The sequence below is a fragment of the Sturnus vulgaris genome, chromosome 3 (genome assembly GCF_052056855.1).
Source record: "Sturnus vulgaris isolate bStuVul1 chromosome 3, bStuVul1.hap1, whole genome shotgun sequence".
NCBI lineage: Eukaryota > Metazoa > Chordata > Aves > Passeriformes > Sturnidae > Sturnus > Sturnus vulgaris.
In genome coordinates, this window is record NC_142245.1 from 5,921,371 (window position 1) to 5,941,744 (window position 20,374).

A 20,374-nucleotide genomic window follows, 5' to 3' on the forward strand; every position below is an offset into this window, starting at 1 on the left:
GCAGAGATTATTATTTCTTGCAGAGCTATAGCACCAAGACTACATTCTCATTTCACCAGATATTGCTCAAACACCAAGAGACAGACAGCAAAGATGAAAAGAAAGCACACTACAAATATTGAAGTAGATCTGGAAAGGTCATTGATAGACACTTTTGTTCTGGTTACGTTTCTGAATTCCAAAATACACAATGGAAAGAGCAGAGGGGAGAGAGACTCTGCATAATAATTTGAATTTTTTGGATCAGATTCTGATTCTAGAGATTAATTGCTGATTAATTAGTACATCTGAGTTCTACTAGGACCAAAATTGAAGAGTAATTAATGTGGTTGCATTATGAATATAATCTGAGTGTGTAGATAAGCTGCACGACCACTTGCTTGACAGCCTCGAGTGTTAGGTAATTTTATTCACAATTGCACAAAAGCAGAAGGTGGTTGCGAAATGCCCGGCACCCATAAGGAGGTTGCACTGAGCTGAGCTGAGCTGAGCTCTTCGTTTCCTGAGGCTGCGGCTGCGGGGTCAGAGCGCAGAGCTGGGCCGGGCCCCTCTCCCTGCTCCCCTCCTCGCGTTGCTCAGGCAACAGGATCCTTCAGCAGCAGAGGAACAACAGAAGGGAACTGGGGAGTGGGAGGAGAGAGATTTCCCAAGGGCTGTGGAAAGGGTGGAGGGAAGAGAGGGAGAATATCAGTGCGTGTTTCACAGAAGGTATTTGCCCTTGCACAGAACGGTGCCGGAGGCTCCTGCAAAGCACTGCGGTCATGCTGCTTTCTAAGCTGGGAGCAGCTCCCTTCCCTCTCGTGGCTTTTGAGAGGTGAGCAGATGGATTGAGGTGCCAGGTGCTGGACAGTGTTGATTTCCTCCTGGAAGGGTCCAGGCCAGTGACTTCACCTGGGAACCTTGGGATGAGGCTCCTCATCCGCTCTGTGCTGGGCCAGCAGCAAAGCTCTCAGCGCCCCGAGGAGCCACTGCCAGCACTCGGGGCTTCTCCTCCCCTTGGCTCTCCCACGAGTGCCCTGTGCCTGGGGGCTCTTGCCTCAAAAACCTTCTGGTAGCTGGTTTAGCAAGTAGGGAAGATGGTGTCTATCGTCATCCTCTTACAGCAGTGAGAAAATATTAAAAAGGAAAAAAGCACAACCCCACACACCTCCCCACATTTCTACAACTGCCCTTGTGGTATTGTTCCCTTTATCAAACCGGGTCAAAGTAAGAGCTTGTTACTGAAATTTCTTTAAACTTAACGCTGATGAAAAATAAATGTTTCTTGGTTCTTAACATTACCTCTTAATTATAATTTGATTTAATAGCTATTACTTTTATTTCATCAGTACCAGAACATGAACACTCTGTAGGCTTCATGCAGTCTGTCCTTGCAATTCTGATTTCCAGTTAATTAAAATTGATTGGCTGGCCTGACATTTATATTTATCACGTCTTATGAAGGATCCAGGTTTTCCTTCATATAAATTTTGCTGCTGTTCTCTGTTAGCTGTTTTGTGCAAAAAAGCTTTACATTATTTCAGATACAGTAAAAAAAGCATCTTAATCTTTAGAAGTTGCATTGCAGTCAAGGTTACTATCAACAACAAGGTTTTTCCCCTTATTTGCTAGGAATTACATTGTTTGGATCAAACTGTTTGTTTTCATGGTCATTTTTTGAAAGTTCTGAAATGAGTTCTTACAGTGATGCTGACAAAAATCTTGGTCATAATTGTATGGTTAGCACTTCTCATGTTGGCCAATACTATTTGCTCATTACTTCCCTTGTAGAAAATGTCCATGTGTTGTGTCTCATCTCTGACAGTAAATTCCTTGGAGCCCTGATTGTCTTTTGTTCTATATATAGTTGTCCTGCAAATGAAGTCTTGCTCATGAGCAGGGTTCTTGTGCAGCATGGTAATAGAAATCAGAACTTCCTCCTGAATGTTTTTCCATTCAAATGTGCAGTGAAGGCAGCGGCAGAACAATGATGCTGACAACTTGTTCATGCTCTTTGGGCTGGGGAGTGCTCCCAAAGCTGCAGGGGGCTGCTGGAAGTGGTTTTGCCACTGCTGCAGGACAAGTATTCAACCAAGATTTTTACACTTTGCCTCCAAGTTTGAAGTTCATCTCTCGAGAAGAACAGTTGGCTACGTTTGTATCAGTCCCCACAGGGGGAATTCTTTGGAATGAGATGTAGAATTTAGAGCTAATAAGAGTAATAAATAGAATTTCTTAGATCAGGGTAGGGAGTGGTAAGGTTAGTGGGAAGGTGTCAGAAAGGGAAGAAAAGTTCTTTAAGAGACCTATCCAAGGTAATAAGTGCTATGGAAAGAACAGGAGATAAGAGCTGGCAAAAGGGATGGTGGCTCTGTGCTGAGAGATTTAACTGGTATTTAATGTTTTGGGGCACAGCACCCGGGATCTCACATTTGATGGGAGGCTGTGACTCTGTACCATGGATGTGTGACATTCCATAAAAACGTACGTGTCACATCAACAGGTACATAAATAGTTGGTCTTGCTTTGTGAAAGGATTGATGGCTCAAGAGCAGGAAGAGCAGAGAGGAGCAGTGTAGTGCTGCACAGAAAGGAAAGCTGAAAGAGGAGACCTGGATGAATGTGAGGAAGGAGGAAAGTTTAATATTATTTATGAACTTTGAGATGGGAGAAAAACACAGCAGGAGAAAACTGTAGGAGAGGATACAGAAATTTGAGGGAGCACAGGCACTCCTTGAGCTGTGAAAATCAAATAATGCAAATGTTTCTGGGTGAACAGCAGGGAATGCTCAAGAAAGGAACCATGAATTCATAAAAAGGATTGAAGGAATGTCAGAAGACAGGCATAACTTTATTTTTCAGGGAGGAAAGACTGTCATGCAGTGGCCTTCAGCTGGTGGCTGTATGGCTGGTATGCCTTTCCTTTTTCGTTCCTCTAGGGGAATCTGGTTCGGTTTCTTGGGATTTTTCTTTCAGTATACAAAAAGCTTCTTTTCACTGAGCTCCTCAGTAGGAGACATAGAAGCCGAAAAATGAATGGAATTGTTTACAGTCATATCAGTATTGGACTGAAAACTCGAAAAAGTGAAATTATTCTGGTTAGGAGGGAGTATTTCTTTACAGTGTGGGTACTAAGGAAGTGTTGTTCAGGGGAGTTTATATTTTCTCCTTTGGGATATTTGAAACCGGATTGGAGAGAAGAGCAGAGGGGTGAGTGGTGGGATGCTGAACGCTGTGTGAGCACAGCAGCGGTGCAGGATCGGTGCCATGTGCAGCTGAACCAGCCCTGCTCTGCCATTTGCACCAGGTCTGTGTCTTTAATTGGACTCGCAGACAAGTAATGCTGCCTGAATTTGCATCCCAACAGTTGCACTCCAGGCTGGGATTTGAAGTGCAAACAGGAACTGGCAGCTGCTCGTGGAATATTTGAATACAAGGTTATATTCAGGATTTTTTTTCAGCACTGAGTATGGGTATAAATATTCTTATGCATCAGGATTAATACATCCCTCATTAGTTGCACATGTCTAAATCCTCTTTGCACTGAGATACTTACAGGGTGGGTTTAGTTATTCTTAGGGTTGATCCTTTGGCAAAAAAATGTATGACAGGGTTTAATAGTTGTACACTTGCTTCTGCTAAGCCCTGCTATTAAATATACTTCTAATTTCCATTTGGTGAGTATATGCAATTTGTCTTCATAGCTGTGGCTGTAGGAACAGGTTTGTGTTTTTCTTTAGCTAATGTTTCCAAATTGAGTTTTGTGTCATCAGCAGAGAATTTTAGAGCTGAATTTCTTCCTCATTCTGCAGCCTACATGTGGCAGGAGGTTTTCTTTAAGAGGAGCAGCTCAATGGTCTTCTCATTCTAAAATGCTTCTGGAAATTCCCTGTTTGATTCATACACTTGTAAATTTAGGTTCTGTTTGTCACACACAAATAATGCCAAATTCTCGTGTGCCTCATGGGAATATCTGAGGAATTGGTATGGCAATATCTTAGAGGTATTTATTCTGCTGGGTTTGGAATGACAGAGATCTGTACAAACACCGGTTTGTTCTTCCCAGAACAGAGTGTGATGCCTTTGTCTGCAGAGCGAGGGTAAGTCCCTCTCTAGGAATAGGCATGAACTGGAGTCTTACATCCGTGTGTTTGTGAGCTGCAGGGACACAGGGGTTCATGGTCTTGAGGGATTCATGGCTTTGAGCCCAGATCTTGGCACAAAATACACTTTTTTATCTCTTAGCAAGAGGAGACTCAGCCTCACCGCTGGTCAGAATGACCACGGGGCTTAGAGTCGTGCAGTCGAGACCTGCATTTTGGGGCTTGGGATCAACTGCTGAGACACGGTGGGGTACCAGCAGCAGCGTGAACAGAACAGGCTTGGTTCAGGAGCGCTGCTGGACGTGGTGGCTGGCACATTCCCACCTCTGCAAGGCAAAATTCCTTTGGGAAGCGCAGAGGTGGCCGTGACCCATAAACTGCCGGCAGGTGGCACCCGAGAACACCGAGTGCCGCGCCCGCTCTGGGCTCGGCGTCCCTGGTCCCTGGTGCGGCTCCCAAGGACCTCCACGCGGGATGATGTCCCCAGGAATTAAATCCTACAGCAACAGGTAGTGCACCAAAGCGACACCCACGCATTGCTCCGTGTGACAACCGAGCCTGCGGGGAGCCTGCTTGCCGTGCTGGTGACAGGGACAGACACGCACCGCAGGATTCCGAGGGTAATGCCCATGGCAGGAAGAAAGCAATCCCTCCTTCCAGAGGTGGCTTCATTACGTAGTGACTTGTCTGAAACAAATTCCTACGGCAGATAAATCCCTTGTAAAGCCTTGCAGAAGGCCAGGCCACTGCAAATAAATAATTGCTTGGGTGGGTGTAATAGGGATGGCATGTCAGGAATGATTTTTTTTCTTAGTCATGCTTTGCAACATGTGTTCAAATATTTTTTTGCTCTCATAAATATTGGAGAGAACAAGATGGGAGCCTAGGTGGTGGAGCTTTCTTCTCTTGCTCTCAGATGAAAACACAGAGGGATTAAAGATGGGTTAGGTAAGAATTCTTGAGGGATAGAGAACTCTGGAAACAGTGCTCTGGCCTATTAATTGTGAAGGATGCAAAAAACTGCCTGGCCCTTTTCTGGCTGCAAAGGCACGATATTTATATCGGGTTTTATCTCATGTACAGCTTGGTTTGTTTTTCTTGGATTGGATGATTATTTTTCCCCCTGCATATCTTTCTTTTTAACTGTTTCAGGGTACCCAGTGTGTCTGCACAGTTCTGTTCAGGTGAAAATAAAATCGTGAAAATAAAACCATGACCCATAAATGAATGCTGAAACTGTCACGTAATGCCAACTTGTCAAGATACAAAAATTTACTTCTGGGGAATTTATTCTCTACAATGTTCTCTGCCTGATTATTTCAGAACTTTATTGTTGACTTCAATGGGAAGGAAGTGAGGCCATGCCATGAATTTACTTTGTGTTCCTATTTTGATTTAATCTTGTATATTTTCTAGATGATGGGTGTGGAGGAGAGTCAGAGCATGTAATTATTATGTGTTAATTAGTGTCCTAAAGCTATATTTAATTAAACCTATAATAGCAACAGATTGCAAATATTCTTGGGAAATAAATTCCTCTTTGGGAAATAAATTCCTCTTTGCCATTGCAGTGCAGGCTAACTACAAACCCACAGACTGGCAGCTTGCAGCATCCAACACTGATTTTTCTGTGGGGAAAGATAAGAACACGGGTAACAAAGGGCAAAGTGTCAGTGTCACCATTTTAGCAGCTGGATCTATTCTGTCTGTCTCCTGCCAAACAGCCTATTAAACCTTTCAGCATTATGCTGTCTGTGACAGTAGGAGTTGGTCCCATTTGTACTAATAGCTTTACTGAGAGAATAGCAGGAATACCCTTCATTAGTCCTACAGATAAAATCCCACAGACACATGGAACAGAAGTTGCTATAAATGTGTTTTTTCAGTGTATTGTAGCATACCTGGTACCTACCTGAGGATGTTTAACACAGCCTAAATGACATGTCACTGAAGTTCTACACAGGACTGAAAGTATGAAACTGTGCCGATATTTCCATTTATTCTCTGGCTTCTGTTGAACTATTTGACCCTTCACAAGCCCCTTTGTCTCTTTTCTTCCATGCGTCCTCTTTGTAATTCTCAGGATAGTTCAGGATGGCACAAAGAAAATGTGCCAAGCTGAGTAGAAGTCTCTTCCTAAGACCTGTCAGAAACATTTTCTCAGCCTTGCTGCACTTCAAAGCACCAGTGTTATCCTTTCCTAGGGTTTGCTTCCTTGCTTAGCAGTAGTTCAGAAATTCAATATGCCATTTGCTTATGCACCGTGATTTGTTTGACAGAAAAAGCTACTTTTTTGCACTGATGCTAGCTAAGAACTCAAATTTGGTTTGGTTTCCTAAAGTGCAAATATTGTTAGAGGTTTCTGAGTTATGGTACTGCTTAGAAACAGATCTCAAAGCCTTTCATCCCACTCAGCTGGGACTCTGAGCTCTGTGAAATTGCAGTGTGCAAGGTACTGAAGGAATGGGCAGAGACTGAACTCTTGTTCGTGGTGAGCTATCACACTGTGCTGATCCAAAAACCTCATCAAACAAAAAGAAGGCAAAGGTAGACGTGTGGCCAGTGAATATTCAGTCAGAATTAAAAATAAAACTGTGGCAGTAAAACCCCTCAGATCCTGTGGGAAGTGTTGCTGCTCACTGAGCACACTTGGAAGGAAAAGCTTCCAGGACTTTTGGAGTCACAGGCAGAGGCCTCCTGCTGGAGGCTGTTTGAGCCTATTGTTCCATGAACAAACACAACTCAGCCTCAGCAAGACTGACCTGTGTTCTGGATTAACAGAACAACCAAATAAAAGATGAATAATTGGCAGTGAGGTGAGCAGAGAGGGAAAACTGCCCCGATTTGCCTATGCAAATGCAGTAGCTCCCTGCTGTGTACCTGGACTGTGGGAAACAGCTCAGCAAAGCCACACTGGGATTTCTCCTGTCCTCACTTGTGCTGCCACGCTATGCAAATGTTTGCATTCCCACGTGTTTACTCTGAGCATTTCCCTTCTCTTCTGCTCCCTCCCCAAATCATTTAATAACTAAACAGCTTATTTCCTGCAAAGATCTCTTGGCCAGTAAGTTGATTTCCAACTTTGCTATTGATCAGGCTTGTAATTGCTGCAAATTGTGGTGTAAAGCAGCGTTTCTTATTTCACGGTCTAATTTGGTTTTCTTACTCAGTGTTTACAAAGGTACTGCTGCTGTGCTGTGAATACCCTTTTTTTGGTATCTTTCTGGTTAAATGAAGTTTTCCTCTGTCAGGCTTTCAAGTCAACAGATGCTAGTGAGGCAGGCTGAGAGGTCTAAGCTGATAGAAGATTTTGTCCCCAAAGCTGCAGTCTGGGGAAACCTCCAGTAAATTCCTGGTCCCCATATGCTGTTGTATGGAACAACATGTGGTGTCCTGTCCTTTCCAGGGAAGCAGTGTTTGGGAGGGTGAGCTCTGGCTGCCACTAAGATGGATGAATTCATTTTTGCAGGGTTTTGTACACAGCTATTGGTATCACTTCCAGGCCCTGGTTTCTGTGTAGAATGAACTGATCTTGAGACTTCCAGGGGAATAAAAGCATCAGGAGAGAGAAAATCAGTGTTTCTTCACTAGATGCTCTTTAAGGGAAGAAGATATGCAAATTCCTTTGGATTTCTTTATAGCAGGCTGCAGCTACAGCACACAGCACACAGCACACTGCTGCTGCTGCCTGTGTCTCACTCAGCCCTTTGCTCCTTGATGGGCACTGCAGCAAAACCTCCGAGTATTTACAGTGCTGCCATCCTGCTTGTGCCTTACACATGCAGCAGGCCTGGCCTTCGTTTTCAGAATTTTCTTCTGCCACTGGAGGTTTCTTCATTTGTGTTCACTGAGCAGAGATCTCCCAGCTCCTCCTTAAAGCCTTCCTGCTGAGGCCCCTCCGTTTTGTGTTAGGTAATTGAGGTTATTGTAGCACATTACTGGAGAGGCGTACAAGAGAACAGACTTCATCTGATATTCCAAAATAAATGCTGACACAGTTTTGCAGTTAAAAAAAGTTTGTCAGAATATTTTAGAAACTAACAATTAGATGCTAATATTTCTAGACTAACAGGAATAGAAATCAGAATTAATGAGTTCTCTGCAGGTACATCTGTCACATATTTAATGATATAAGGCATATTTCATGCTCACAGCACTCTGCCAACATTATGCAACCCTTGTAATAGCTCTCTGCAGTAAATACCAACCTTGCTTTGCTGCTAGGGAAAATGAAACTTCGTTCCAGGCATGACACCCTGAGCCTTTAGGAGTGTCTCCCCCCAAAGTCGGTGGATGTAGGTGTTACTTGGACTGTCTGTGCACTTGAGGGGATTATTGATGGTTACAAATGTCCTTGTCTAAGCCCTCTGCACAGCTCTGGCTGCCATCTCTCTGCATGGCCTGCCTCACCTGGGTGCATCAGACACAGAGAAGCAGCAATTTCCAAACATACCTGTTGAGCTGCTCATGGCTCCTGGGATAGAGATAAATGCTAAATAAATACATTTGCTTGCAGAACAAAGTTTAACCTGAAACAACACTGTCAGGTTTCCAGGGGGTGGTAATTAAGGGACCTCATTTGTCTCTGTTACCATTCTGCCCTGTGTAAAATCACAATAATATTTGCACCTACCTTTGGAAGCATAAATATTTCCCTAGTGCTGAGCCAGTGTTGATCTAATAGAAATATGTCTTAATCTTTCCTATGATAGAATGAGAGCACCAAGCTGACGTGCCAGGCACTGCTGTCCTTGAGAGAGCACATTCACTGACAGAGGCGCCCTCTTCTTGTGGCAAACTGTGTTCATTCCAAATAAACTGAGACACCGGGCTCTTCCAGTCTGTCCATAATTTACAGTATGGCCATAATGAAATTGCATCTGTGATTCGCTGAACCTGAAGTTTACTCATAACTGGAAATTTGCTTCAAGTTCGCTGCTTTTTACTCATTTGGCTCACTCTCATTTTTAGTCACAAGCAGTACAACTGTTAGGACTATCAGTAGTTTTTGAGGTAAAAGTTGAATATAAGCAACACAGGCATGATAGTTCCAACAGCTGCTGCAGTTCTACCCAAGATATTGATGTTGGCAGGCATTGAATTCACTTCCCCAAACCAGAAAAGCCACTCCCAATTGCTTTGAGCATGGTCCTGGGAGATGTTAATTTTCTTTTTGAACTACCGCATTTCAGGACTGGATAATTCCATGTATGACAGATGTTTCCAGGCATAGAGGGGGACCTCAAAGAGAAGCTTTAATTTGAATTTTAACTTCCCTCTCATCTAGGGGCTGCTTGAAGGTCTATGGGTATCCCATTAGAAGTTGAATTTCTAAAGTTCAGTTCTAGCTCTGAATTTTCCCTGGGCTAGAAATAAGGAGGATTTCTTTCCACCTGGGTCTCTGGTATATATTGTGTCTTTGACATCACTCTTGGCAGCATTGACTGAACAGAAAAGCTTTCATTCTGTGCATTAAGGGAATCTCCATTTACCCTGTGTGATAAAAACTTCTCTCATGAACATAGACTGTGCCTGTAACTTATAACTTTGTTCTTGAACTGTATATGAGAAATTCCTTATGCTGGCAAATGGAGACTGCAGTAATGGAAGTATTTTGGTTTCCAGAAATATCTCCTGCTGCACACGAGCTGTGAGGCTTCCCTGTCTCAGTGCTAACACACCTGGCAAGCTCTGTGGTAATGCATTTTCCCCTTCCTTTCTGGTGCATCACAACATCTGTTGTTTTGTGCCTGTGCTTTAAGACTGGGCTCTTCCTGCAGACCAGCATCCACCCAAAAGGATCTCTTCACATATAAATCATCTTGGTTACTGCCTAGGAGCTTCCCAAGCATGTCTTAGAGACCAAAATGACCCAGCAGCACTCATTATTAGTTCCCTCACAAGGGCTTTTCAAGAATATCTTCCTTTTTAAGGATATAGAAATAAAAGTGGTTGATAAGAACTGTTGGTGCCTCACCACTGTTAGTGTCCCTGGACTAAAGAAACCAGTGTACTTGTGTTGCTGTTCTCGCTGTATTTTTGAGCTGTAGCATCTGGAAGGACAGTTTTTAGAAAGGAAAAGTAAATCCAGGGTGATGTAATCCCAGCAGGACAGTCCTGATGACTGCAGGCTGAGTGCATGGGCTGTAACAAAGGCTGGCTTTCCCCCTCAGGCCGTGTGTGCACTGGGAATTGCAGGGTGGCTTCCAGGGATCCAAGCAGACCCTGAACTACTCTGTCCAGAAACGGGAAAAGTCAGCCCATGAAAACTCTCCTCAGGATTGCTGCAGCCAGAACTTTCAGCTCTCAGTCTAACAAGCTGGGCTTGTTTGAATCTGCTTTAGGTTTCTCTGAATTGTATCTCAGGCTTCAGTAAGGATCCAGCCAGTTCTGGTTTTCCCACTTCAATCCAGGGAAAGTAGTCTGTGTGCTATAGGAAGAGCTTTATCAGTTGTGAATAAAAAATGCTAGGTGGGGCCGGTAATTTTTGTGGAATGTCTTTAAGGGCTGCACAAGCATCAGCCACTAGGCAAGAAAGGATGCTGAAGTGGAGGGGGATCATGCCTTGGGTCCATTCTCCTTCTAAAAGGGATGTTGAAACTGCATCAAAATACCAACAACTCTGCTTTGATACTACTAAAATAAGTTCCTGAGAATGATGGATGAGAAAAAAGGATGGGTTTAATTCTTTTGATGTAATCTGTAAAGTCTAATTAAGTATCTAGTTTTAAATCCAGTTATGTTTGCATGTGGCTTTAGCACTGCCTCTTAATTCAAGAGGCCATGTGACCATGTTATTCTCTCACAGACTGCCCTGCAAACAGCCTATAAAGTTAAAATGCCCATCAGAAATATTCATTAGTTTTCTTTGGGACCTTCTTTATTTGATTTCTGAAAATTTGTTTACCAACAATCTACAAAATGGGAGTCACCTTCACCTAAAAAACTAGAAAAATAGATAAACTTGAGTCGGCCAAACTGACTGTTCCTTCCTTTTTATCAGAGCTGAGCCTCAGAGAGGTCTCAGAGGAGGTCTCGCCTGCCTTCTTGCTTTACTGAAGAAATGTTGCACCTTCATATAATTCCAATTTGTAAGGATCTAAATTGAAGAGAGAGTGAATTAAACTGTCCAGTGCTCAGCACTCTGAGCTGTTCCTGGTCCCAGTTTGTGTCCTTTTAGGCCCCACTAGGGTCACTTCCATACTGGTCATTGCCTCAGCTTCTCCTTGAAGTCCAGTGTGGATAATGATGAGCTGGGATCCAGGCCTGTGAAATCTCAGAGCAAGGGCTGTGTTTTCCTCCTGTGCAGTTCATGTTTCACTCTGAGTCACGCTTAAACAGGTTCAGCAGCTGGGCATGTTCAGTTGTTCTAAAGATGTGTTCTTTTGTTCTTTTCATGGAAAGGGGGATGGAAAGGCAGGGTCTGAAAGAAATCCAGGTTGATAAGTATCAGCTGTGCTGATTTTAGCTAGAATTAAAGGTTTGCATTTGAGCCTGTGGATGATTTGGGAGCACCATGGACAGTTGTTTCTGCAGTTGTGATTCCTGTTGTTCTGTATGCCCACCTTTTGGCTGAAAGGAATTAGTCCCTTCCAGACTGGCAAGAACAACGTGTCAGTGTGTGGACCTGGCCATCTCTATTTAACTACTTTGGCACAGACATTTGCAATAGCCCCCAGCTATCACCAAACTTCCTCCCACCTTTTTGATTTCACTGGGATTTGATTCTGGGAATCACATTTGTCCATCTGTACTCCCAACTGTCTGCAGCAGCCAGGTATACACGAGCACACAGTGCACAAATTAATAGTGCAGCACGTGTTCAGGTCCAGCTTTCTCCTCTGAATTCCTCTGTCTCCTATTGTCAGTTATCTGTATTAGAGATTTCATAATTGGGCAGCTCATGCATAAAAGATCCTTATTGATCAGGCATGATGTGAAGAAGTGCTGTTCAGACTTGGCCCAGAGTTAAGCAGAAGTCAAATCAAGGACAGGGCTGGCAAGGGTTCAGGCTCAGGCACCACAATGCTGAAATCTGCATTTATTCTAATCTGTTCAGATACGATTTCTGCAATGCAGCCACTGGCTAAGGCTGACCTTAAATCCAAAGAATCCTTGGCTGTTGGTCTGCTTCCAAAGGCTTAATCCCTTTTGGTCTTGAATTTCTTTTGTTCCTCCTTGTGCCTCAACAGAATTTAATGGTATTTCTGTGGCTCTGTTAGTTTTCCTGAAGCAATCCTCCAAATTACTTATGGATTATTGGTATTTTTTGCACTTTCTTTTTGAAGTAATAATTTCCCTTAATCCTACCTCTGCAGCAGAGTTTCAGCTGCCATGCAAGCACACTTGGAATTGCATCAGGGCTGCCCTGTGAGTCCAGAGGCAGGGCCCAGTGAGGTACAAGGCACTCCTCCAAAGAGCCTGAGCTGTGAACTCAGCCTCTGCTTTTGTCCCTGTGGTTAAAATCCAGCCCTGTCACACCACAGATCAGCAGCTCAGTGAGTGTGGTGCATTGTGCTCCAAGTGTTTGGATGGCAACAAAGAGGGAGAAGTAAGAACCGAGCTGTGCTGCCCCAAATCCCCATCAGTGATCTCTCTAGGTAACCTGGCAAGGCTTTGTTTTATTCTAATAGGAGAAATCTTTAATAGGGAGAATCAGCTCTCTGTGGCTGTGCAGACAAGACATTTTATCCCTTTTTGCTCATTTCCTGCATAACGTCCTTGTGTCAGTCTGGAGAGAAGAGCTGCACTGGGGGGAGGTTACCATGGGCAGGATGGGGTAACCAGGTTCCTGGCCTCATTTTCAGAGCCTTCATCTTCTCTAGCACCTGGTTTCTGCATTACACATCAAAGTCCTGCAGGTGGGTAGTGCTTGCACTGTCTGATTACATAGAGAGTTGTAAAGATGCTGGCATCTCTAGAAATTTAGGGGCTTCAAATTCAAGAAACTCTACAAGGTACATCTGAGTTAGAATTCTTCAGAGAGAAGATTCTCCCCTTCTACTCTGTTCTTGTGAGACCCCAGCTGGAATATTGTATACAGTTCTGGTGCCCCCAACATGAGAAGGACATGGAACTGCTGGAGAAAATCCAAAGGAGGCCACAAAGTTGACAAGGGGACTGGAGCACCTCATCTGTGGACACCTCCCAGCACCTTCCAGGACCTGCAGGGGCCTACAAGGAAGATAGAGTGGGACACTTCATCAGGATGTGGAGTGACAGGATGAGGGGGAAGAGCTCCCAACTGAAAGAGGGGAAATTTAAATACATGGAAGGAATTCTGTCTGAGGGTGGGGAGACCCTGGCACAGGTTGCCCAGAGAAGCTGTGCCTGCCCCATCCCTGGCAGTGTCCAAGGCCAGGGGGTAGAACAAGATGATCTCTAAGATCCCTTCCAACCCAAACCATTCTATGGTTCTCTATAATTCGAATATTTATATATTTATTTCAGGGACAACAAGATGCACCTTACCAGTGACACGTTCTTCCAGATAAAACCCAAACCTCAACCCTCTAAATACTCTAAGAATTTCCTTTCTACTATCACCATGACAATATGTTTTTCCCTTTGACTTATTTCCTGGAAACAGCTGAATCACTTCTTGCTCAAAAGCTCTCTAAAATTTGCAGCCAGTGGCACGGAAAATTTTGACATAGAGGTTTGTAAAAAGCTCAAATCGGATTGTTTTAATGGGGAGTGGCAGGAATGTTCATAATATGGAAATCTGGGAGCCCAGATGTAATCCACACATATGTAAACAGAACTGCAACGTTAGATCATCTGGGGGAGTAGAAGAAGAAAAACTTTTCTTCTGTTAAAGGAATGCAAAAGATTTTAAAGCGGTCATTTTTCACTACTGGTGATTGTGTTCCTGCGGGTGAGCAAGGCCAGCATTAGATTTGCAAGTGTTACGGGAATCTGCCCTTTCCTGTCAATCCGAGCAACATGGCTGCCTTTGGTTTGATCCCGATGTCGATGTGTGTCTTAGCTCGGCGCCTGGAAGCTTTTCTGCTTGTGCAGACACTGCTCAGCCACAAGCTGAGGCTCCCTATCACATGCTCAGTGAGATTCCGCAGGACAAAGGCTGTGTAAATTGAATTACACTAACACCACCTATGGATTCCGGGCTAGAACATTTGCATTACAAATGCCCCTCCAGTGTGCATGCCTTACCCTCACCAATTAGGCTTTCTTCTCAACCCTCCTGGTCCCTCATAAAAAGAGGGAAGGCTTTTTCTTTCCTGATGGAGTTGCAAAGAAAAGCTGCTAATGAAGGACTGATGAATGGTCTGATTGTGTTGCTGTTTGTATAGTTTCACCTTCATTTGCATCAGTACCAGGCACAGATCCCAAGGCTCATTTTTCACTTTTCAGTGCTCCTCTTCTTTGGCCCCTGCCTGCACTAGGACCAACCAAACAAGCACATTTATCTTTGCCTCCTGGAATATTTCCCTTCGTGCATCCCAGGGGCCTACACGTGGTGGGATGGGACCTCTCCCCAGCACATCTGGCTTCTGTTGCAGGTTGGTTTGGAAATCTGACACCAGCTGGAGCCACACAAAACGTACTGGGAGCCGTCACTGCTTTCCCTCGGGAGCACTTAATGCATCATCGCTAAGTGTGTCTCCATTTCCTGCTCCGAGGAATGGATCTCCTATTTAGTATCTTTTCCCAGCCGTTCCCACAGCGTGTTTGACACTGTAAAATAACTCCCCACACTTCCAAGACCAGGGAAAGCACACAAACAGCGTGTCGAATTGTTTACATAGATCACCCCTAAATGAGCCAGTCAAAACTCCGAGTCAATTCCACAAACAGTGGAGCAGTCCCTCCCTCTCTCCCTGTAGGAGCAAGCGAGTACACACAAGCCACGTTTGACAAGTGACTCTTCAGTTCTGGAGTTCTTTGGTTCTTCCCATTTTCCCTGTCGTTTTGAAAACATAGCAACTGCCAAAAAATAATGATTTTTTTTTTTTAAAGAAGAAAAAAAAGAAAAAAAGAATGTGGCCCTTTGTTTTCTATATCTGTTGGGGGAACAAGCTGCATTGATTGAATGCCAGGAGGAGGATAATGCAATCTCGCATTAGGCTTGTTTGCATCTTTTTCCAGGATGACAGTTTAAGTCTGCTGGCTACAGATGGCCTTTGACAACTGACAACACTCACTGTTATGCCAGTGCATGACTTCATCTGTGTGACACTGCATGTGACTGCAGCTTTCTTCCTCTTTGCTTGCAGGAACTGTTCTCCATTTCAGGAGCACCAGAACAACAGAGGTTTCCCTTGCCAGAGCCAGACGCCTAAAACGGCCCTGCAGGCACTGGAAAAACAATATTGTTGGAATATTGTTGTTTGTTTGGGGCTTTAACCGCCAAGTCTGAGGTTAAGAGGCCAAATTTGGTAAAACTTCAATACATTTTTGAATGGACATTTTTCAGTACTGGAAAGGCCCACGTGGGCATTTCAGAGTGTCCCACACTCCACAGTGCTTCCCAAAGGGACTCCAAGCTTTGCAGCTTGGTGTGTTGGAATTTGGAGTTTTTGTCTTCTCTGAAACTTGGCAACCTCAGGGAATGCTGCAAGTTGAATGAATGAAGTCATCCATCATCTAGCAGTAACTGGAGTAGGTTGAACTCATTCCCATTCTGTCTTTTGCTTCAGAAGCAGGAAAAAATTAAGGTTTATATTCTAGACTTTTCTTCTTGCCACTTTTAAACACAGGTCATGATTTGATTTATGGTTAGTAGCTATTATCTTGTCCTAATTTTTATTATAACTGTTTGATCTAAACTCGGTTCTCAGGCCTGTTCTACACACGTAATTTACTACTGGCTTTTTGGGAAAAAAAAAAAGGGAAAATACTTATAGCTTTTCTTCAACATTTTTTTCTGCTTGTTGCTCTAGGCAAATAGAGAGCTGAGATAACACAGAGTGCTGTGGTTCACATACAGTGTGCACAGGTGCTGTCAAAGCAGTCCATCACAGGCCTGGACTGGGGATGAAATTCAGCAAATGCTGGGCCCATATCAGAAGATGACAGCCAAAGAGTTAAATAGAGACAAAAATATTAGAAGTCATATTTTTCATCCTTTTTTTAGTTGTAATGGAACTCAGGAAGCTTCCTCTGAAGTATATGGCACAAGCATTTCAAAGTCTTCATGTTAGTAATTCAGTTTTAGCAAAACAATGTGGTTTTCAATATCTGGGAACAATGAAGAGTGTATATAATGACCTCTGTTTCTTCGAAGATCACATTTCAAAGATGATCCTATCTTCACCATGGAGCCACATTCCTGTGAAAATGCCACTGCCACGAGGCTGTGAGCCATGCTAGCAAATAGGGAAATGAATGTGCTTAGCTGAAAATTTATTTTCTGTGAGTGATTCTGTCCTTGAGTCTGGACATTGTCAAAAACTGCGGGCAGCCTGGGAGGCAAATAAAAACTGACATCCCAAAAGTTGTTTGGTATCAGTTAGGAGAGCCCTGCATCTGCAGAGCATGACTAAATTCCATAAGAGTTTCAAAAGGCAGGTTTTAAAAATGGAATTTAAATGTCCTGGGCAACTAAAATATCGTAATTAGAGGGGAGTGTAGTAAAAAACCAACATTCTGGGAAGCTGATTCTCTCTCCATCTTACAGGCAGGCCAAACAAGCCCTTGTGTGTTGAATAAGTGACAGAATAGGTCTGTGACTCTTCAGAGGATAACTTCTCCAAGTAAAATAATATATTCCCCACATCCTGCTAAGAATGAGTGGGACAGATGCTGCAGATTGACGTTTGACACTCATCCCATCTGGTCAGATGGTAATGTAAGGGATGACAAAACAGAGGAATGACACAGACAAAAAGAATTTCTATCCCAGTTCTTTTAGTCATGTGGTGGACGTGTTGGATGAGCAGCCAGGGTCACATCCAGCGTGGTTCAAGTGCTGAGTTATAGTTCCTGTTCTGTTCTGAAATCCATCACCTCTCCTATCAGGCAGTGACTGATCTCTTCAAGCTGGCAGGCACATGGCCAGCTAAATGTCACCTCTGCTGTGATGCTCCAACCACCCCCTTCACAGGCTTAGCTACCAAAATATTCTTATTATTCTTACAGAGCCTCCTGATGCAACACCACTTCCCAGAGATTGTGGATCAAACAAATTGATTGCTCCTTCTGCCCTTGGTTCTTGTGACAGTGGATGAATCTGCTTTCTTGTTTTGAGACTTCGGGATGTGTGAATTTTCCCTTTGTTCAGGCTGATCTTTGTCTGGTGACAAGAAGTTGAGCCCTTGGAAAAGACAGGGAAGAAGAGCAGCAGCTTGGCTCTGAGCAATCACTTTGGCTGGCAGTCTGGGAGAGAGCACAGTCTGTTGAGTGGCAGTGATATAAATAATCGGGGCTGCATTGACAGAATGCAGGACATAAGCCTGCTGGGAGCAGTGAAATTGAGACATGACTTGTTTCCTTCTTTTGTGTTCCTTTGTGAAGGCATGAAGGGTGTCCAGCAACAAGTTTCTTTCCCTCCCCAAAATAAGCTGCTAGAGGACAAATGGAGCTGAGCAGTGAGGAGCTGTTGGTTTTGTTTTCCACTTGGTTTCAAGTTCTGCAAACAAAGCTAGAGCTGGTAAGTGAATATTGCTTAGCCTGGGTGGCTGGACCTTCCCAAAAATGCTGTCTCAAGGCTGTTCTTGCTTCTCCTCAGCTAAAGGGGGGCTGTGTGAATGACAGAGTACTTTGGAGTTGGCTACATGGGGCCATTTTATTGCTGTGGTTCACCTCATTGCCTATCAGGCTTGATGCAAAAGATAATGAGTTTTGGTGACAGTGAAGAAAAAGGCTCAGTGATAGTTAGGGGGCTGCATTTAAAATCTGGTTCATGTGGTGACATCAGTACTGAGGAATGTTTTGGTGGTCAGAAGTGCCAAAGGGAGCAATGGGTCTACTCCAAGATGTAACCATTAAGGAAAAACAACAAACTTTAAGTGGCTTTCTTCTAGTGTGCTTGTTTCCTGGATGTAAAACTGGTCATTAGAGCTCTTTTTAACCTGTCCACTCATGGATCAGGTAAAACCAGTATGATTACTCAGAAGCACTCACCATATCCAGGTGGATGAATATGAGTGCTAAGCTAAAGAGCTGCAGTCCTGCTTATCAACAGACCTAAACCAGCATCAGGTACGAGATTTTCCCAATAATGTCGCTAGGACCTTGGGTATTTAACTGTATTGTGGAGTTGCATGTGAAGCAGAACCATTTCATCTCTGTACTTACATTTATGCCCTTTATTTCCTCTCTTCCTTTGGGGCATTTTCATGTACACAGCAGGAGCACACCTGAGATGTGCTCTGAAAATTGTTGTGTAATCTGTAGGCAAAGAGCATAGCAGGGGAAAGGCGTGAAAGGAAAACTACCAGATTGTGAAAGGGAACCAAGACTGACTTTGTGCATTGTTCTTATTGGCACATGCTGTTTGTGCTTCACATTCTTACGTTGCTGAGGAACCCTGTCATCTGCAAACAAAACCAGCTCCTGCAGGATAGAGTGTGCCCAGAATGTAAAGAGGGACGTGTCTGTAGGCAGCCTACAAAAGCTTGCCACGTTGCTTCCATGCACACAAAATATTTTTGCCACCAGCCTCACCACCCTGACAGGCATCCTTTCTGCACTTAATGTGTTTTATGTCAGGAAGTTTTTGTGAAAACTTGTCTCCCATATTCTTAAGTAGTAAATGTAGAGCTGGTGTTAAGTTATGCATTATGATCCAAAGCTGTGGTCAATGTTGTATTGAAATGACAGCATGTGGAATTACAGCATGTGGAATTACAGCATGTGGAATTACAGCATGTAATTTTCACCAGGAACACCCGTGTCAGGATTTGTGGCTATTTCTCCATACCCTTGAAAAGACAGGTAGTTTTGGCACTAGATTTGGTAAATTCTTGCAGAGTATCTCTAGTTCGTATTTTATTGATGATAGAATTTGATCTTGTAGTATCTTTAATAGTTTGGTCTCTGTCCATTTTTGTGTGTCCTGCCATCCCTTTATCAACCCTCAGGATGAACAAAAAGAGGCTCAGTTGTGGATTCCTTTCTGAGCTGTTCACCAGCATTTCCTCACCGAGGGCCAAACCTGCCCTTGGAACCTGTAACTAGGAAATGCTGATACTCTAAAATAAAAATGTATTCCCAGTGGTGAAACAACTGAACATTTTCTCAGGCAAAAGCTGCTTGGCAGACAGCCTGAGAGCAGTGGCCTGGCTGCATTCAAGATCCCTTTGGGAAGACAGTGCTGGTAATGAAGCCTTGTCCCCAGGAAGCTGGTGGTGGCAGATGGCACTGCACAGCCTGGGCCAGGGGTCTCCTCACATTCCACTTCCCCATTATATCTGCACGGGGCTTCTCTCCTTAATGGGGAACTCGGAGCTGGGCTTAATGGGCTCTGACTAATGACTAAAAAGGGGGAAAGATGAAGAATTATCTCCTTTGTGATTCTCCTTTCTTTCTTTCACCCATCTTTGACAGGCTGTAAATGGATTTTCTGTAGCTGCTGCATTTCACTGGGAAAATGATGGGGTGTGTTTTTAGATGATTACTCATTATCTGTAGGGTTTGTGCTCAGCCCTTGCACTGCATCCCTGTGGGACCAAGGAGGCCTTTAAGTTTCCAAGTGAGAATTCCTGCTTGGGTGTTGATGGGGAAAAAAATCGCCTAAATTCTGTTCATGCCCAAGGCAGTGACAAGACCTGTCTGACCTTGTGGCTTGTGACTAAAGCAGGCTCTGGGCAAGCGTGTGACTACCTGGCTCCTCTTTAGGAGCTGCATCTGTGCCACTAAACGTGTGGCAGCACCGTGGGGACAGAAAAGACTCCATTGTCTCCATTGTCTCAGCCCAGCCCTGACTTTTAGATGGCTTCAGATTTCCAGATATTCATGTTAATGTTCAACAGACAGCTTTTTGTTGATAAGGTTAAGAAATGTAAGAATTTATCCTTCAGGCTTAGCATGTAATTCCAACTTCCAGGAAAACTCTGTGGAGTGAATTCCCTGATGCCTTGTGTTTGTGCTCTGCTTGCAGAGAGCTTGGCATATGCCATGTCTGTGTTTGTAGGAAGTGTGTTTGTTGGATCAGTATTTCACTGTTGCAGTCTTGAAAAAAGAATGAGGGAGATTCACTGTCTGTATAGAGAAAAAGCAAAACCAAACCTTTATAATTAATCTATAATCCAACTAGAAAGAAGTGCTCTCTGTATTGATATTTCTTAGGTGAGGCTGTAAGGCAGGGAAGGAAAAACCTTTAATTCAGG

General features: G+C 43.8%; 1 long non-coding RNA gene across 2 annotated transcripts in view; it reads left to right on the forward strand.

Annotated features, from left to right (window-relative positions):
- The first annotated feature begins 729 nt into the window (after positions 1-729).
- LOC148224157 (uncharacterized) overlaps positions 730-20,374 on the forward strand; it is a 37,708-nt gene continuing 18,063 nt past the window's right edge. Inside the window, exons 1-2 of one of the 2 annotated variants that reach the window (XR_015802090.1) lie at positions 730-814; positions 17,559-17,694. This is a non-coding gene — a long non-coding RNA (uncharacterized LOC148224157). Of the gene's footprint in view, positions 815-14,379; positions 17,695-20,374 lie in introns of those variants that run through there. The other variant, XR_015802089.1, reaches the window with a different exon arrangement.